The sequence below is a fragment of the Maylandia zebra genome, linkage group LG15, assembly GCF_041146795.1.
Source record: "Maylandia zebra isolate NMK-2024a linkage group LG15, Mzebra_GT3a, whole genome shotgun sequence".
NCBI classification, from domain to species: domain Eukaryota; kingdom Metazoa; phylum Chordata; class Actinopteri; order Cichliformes; family Cichlidae; genus Maylandia; species Maylandia zebra.
In genome coordinates, this window is record NC_135181.1 from 26,517,191 (window position 1) to 26,521,054 (window position 3,864).

Sequence of the window (3,864 nt, forward strand, 5' to 3'; positions counted from 1 at the left end):
TCTAATAAAAGGTGGAAACAGTTTGAATTTCATACAAGTTCTTAAAAATGTTTCACAATAAAAGCTCTGTCAAGAAAGTTATTTTGACCAGCGAGACTTTATAGGACTATTAATTTGAAAAGATCCAGGATAATTCGAGTTTGTATAAATAGAGTGATGCAGTAACTTTAACAGATTTGAGAAGTTTAGAAAGAGTGATGTAGGAAAACACGGACACCGAACAGCTCACAGCGAAAAGCTGTTTGTGTTAAACTCGGCTCTTAGTAAAGTCCTCAGCTCCGAAGCTGCTTTCAGGTCTCGAAGTGAGAAACTCTTTTATGCACTAAAGGAAACGTTTAGACTGAACTTGAGTATTTTTGTGTGAACCACTTTGTTTATAGAACCACGTTGTTCTTTCCTCAGCTGTTTTACACCAGCTTTTTATTTTGACATGTTTTCTGTTTTTATTCATTTCAAAACCTATTTGTTCCCCTGGAAATGCCTTTTTGGGGTTTTTTTTTTAATGCCGTTTAGTTTTCACAGTTTGTTCATCCTGTGTGTCCTTGTCAGTTTTCTCTTGTGTATCGATTCATCATCTCCCAGTTATTAGTCTATTTCACGTGTCAGCGCTGACAAAGAGCTTTACAGGTCCATCTCAGAACAGGAGTGCTTTCTTTGACTAAGTAATTCATCAGGCCTTTTACCACCACTTGATTAAATCCATGGCTGCAACATAAAAATTCTAATTTATTGATTAAGATAGACCTTCTAAGTTGCAAACTTTATTTTTTTGGGTTGTGTTGAAATAATAATGTTGGTAATTACATTAAATTAATTTTATATGTAATTTGAAATTAAATCCCAATGTTAGTGGGTTCAAAATAAAATTCAAGTTGTAATTACTTAAAGAAATTGAATAGATAACTTATTTTTTTTCCACTGTAACTTCTGATTTCAAATTCCCTCCCCTACCGACTTAACTAGCCCGGGCAAATTCACACATGTTGGGTTGCATGGTGCAAGCTTTTGTAAAAGACATTTCAAGGTAAGTAACATTTCATTTACAAATAACAGTTCTACCAAAGCAAAGCATTTGTGCTAGTCACCTGTAGTGGATTTGTGTATGATGTGATGCTCATACAGATAAGGAAATACTTTGCACTACCACATGTAGCTAATGCTAGCCATTCTAAACTTTAGCACAGCAGAGGATAAGACTTATAAAGTTTCATTTGACAAAAGTCTTCAGCTAGAGAGTGCAACTGTGGCTAGGAAAAGCGTGGTTAAAGTTTTGCTACACAGTGCAATCTAATTTCGACCATAGGCTGATTTTGTTTTTCTTTTTACCAAAATTAGAAGCCTTAAACTGTGAATAGTTTTGTCAGAGGGATAACCTAGAGGCTTCTTTTTTCCATCTGGCTCACCTATTTTATGTCTTTATAAAACTTGCATGACCTATACGTAATATTACATTGTAAATGATTTTGGTTAGTATTGTGATACAGCTTAAAGTAAGTATTGTTCTTGATCTTAAGAGCTGTAGCTATCTTTGTTTTTGTTTGTTTTTTAAAAAAAATCAGATTGTGTGAAATATTGTTAATGTCATTCCAATAGCATTATTCTGGCATAGGCTATGTGAATCTACTTAATATTAAGACTTTATGTAAGCAGTTAGTATAGTGTGATAATCTGGGGTCATTAGTGCTTTGTTAAACTGGGACACATTTTTTACAAAATGGGCTGGGAGTGAACAATGTGTAAATTCGAAACCTCTGCAAAAACAGGGTTGCTAAAACATTACAGATTACACCACGGTTATGGTGGGGAAGTCTCCCTTGTCTTCACCAAGATTGTTTTTGTTCCCTCAAAACTTGGAGTAGCCTTAGATCACATCTATCCTCTTTAAATAATGTATTACAGCATTCATTAATGCAGTATAGCTAATAGTCTGCAAGGTTTAATTCTTCTGTTTGTGTGGTCTACAGATACAGGAGGAGTTCAAGAGAATAACCACTGTAAGCCTTGAATGGCTACACTTGACCATTGCACCCCAAAACTGATGGATGTCATTTTATCAAGGGGAGGAGCTAAGGGAGTGAGAATCAGGCAGATCAAGGACATGCTTCTTGAGGTAGGACAACTATTTAGACTTTGGGTAGCTTTGAAATGAACTTTGTTGGCAGTCACCCATGTATTTTATACTCATACTTTATTTTTTCTTAAATAGCACAATACAATTGAAACATGCAGAGAAGTAGCCATCTGCTGCCTTATCACTTTCCTTGGAGAGAAGGACGAGGACCTTTTCATGGAGTTTTGGAGTTTGGTGTAAGTAATTCAGCATTGTGTGTGTGTGTGTGTGTGTGTGTGTGTGTGTGTGTGTGTGTGTGTGTGTGTGGTATCCATTGATCATCTGAATTCATTAAGATTCAGTAAGTATAAAAGTCTAATCTATAATTCACTAACCTATTTTTTAAAATTTGCTTTACAAGGACACTGAAGAACTTAAGGCAGGTGATGAAAACTGCCATCATCAGTAACCGGTACACCCGTGGATCTAACCATAAGACTGCAACCATTGTGTTTTGAATCCTGTATGTGTAAAATTGATCTTAAAGGTGTTTGCTGCATTGTGTAATAGAAAGATGCAAGATCTTGTAAAGTTTGGTAGGCATTGAAAGTTAACATTTACTGAACACTTGCATGGAAGTATTACTGCAACAAAATGTTTTCTAAGTAGATTTTTTACCAATTGAACACATTTGTTTCTGTGGTGTTAAATACATAAAGGCATATTCTATAACTTGGCTGTGATGGTATAAATCTAAATTTCTGGTTTATTTTCACTTTTTAAATACAAAGTGTTGAAATGCCTACTGTTAAAAAATAAAAAAGTTATTTGATAAAAAAAAATGTTGAATGAATTCCTTTCTTAAAAGCTATTACAATAAAAAAAAAATAAGAGAAAGCTAAAATGATGATAATAATGATGAAAATCAGCAACTTAATATTTTAAATAATGAACTTTAAAAAATTGTTTTTGTAATTGCTGTAATTAATTACATAACACTTAAAAACATATTTTTAAGTTGTTTACTCATAAAAATTATGTTCCTCCAATTACTTTTTCCACATTATTTGAAATGATTTTTAAGCTACCAAATATTACGTAAATGGTAATTAAAATCACCTTTGATTATGGAGGATAATTTAATTCCCGTAACTCAATATAGTTTGTTGGTTCAATCTAATTTCAACATAAGTTATCATAACTCAAAAAGAGTAATGGAAACTGTTGCGTTAATTTTTTTGTTGAGCTTAAACAATAGTTTTTAGAGTGTATGTTTCTGATGAGTTTCAGCCCTAGATCCTTCACAGATCATCAGTAGTTGTTCTGTTCCGTATGGCTGTAATTCCTGCTCTGACCACAGTGTGGTGTGGTTAAGATGGTCGGTGTAATTAGCGATGTCCTGTTAGTACACAGGTATGTCTGCCTGATTATCTGTAATTCCAGCTGGTCTGAAAGTCCAAACTGATGATTTTCCAAGTATGTAGAAAATGAAAAGGCTCCGCTCACATAAAACTGAACATATGTCATTGTTTTAGGTAACACTCATATGAGAGTAAACTGAAATATTTTAAGTGATCGCAGAGTTTGACCATTTCTTTACATTTGATTTTTTTGCCAATTATTTGTCTTCCAACTTATGAAATGCTTCAGACTGCTCTTCACTGACTCACAGAAACATGTAAAATAATAATGTAAATAAAAACTGAAGCAGTGAAGCGTCTAAACAAATCTGTGCCACTGACAAAACTTGTGGGAAATAAATGAGAGTGAAAAAGTGAGTGCTGGGAAAGAAAAACAGGACAGACTCTCACAGG

The 3,864-nt window shown here is 33.9% G+C and overlaps 1 long non-coding RNA gene across 1 annotated transcript; it reads left to right on the forward strand.

The window, feature by feature from the left end:
- Nucleotides 1-1,975: 1,975 nt before the first annotated feature.
- On the forward strand, nt 1,976-2,968 carry LOC143412695 (uncharacterized). Its single transcript, XR_013093226.1, has 3 exons — nt 1,976-2,110; nt 2,207-2,307; nt 2,472-2,968. It is a non-coding gene; the product is annotated as an uncharacterized LOC143412695 (long non-coding RNA).
- The last annotated feature ends 896 nt before the right edge of the window (nt 2,969-3,864 follow it).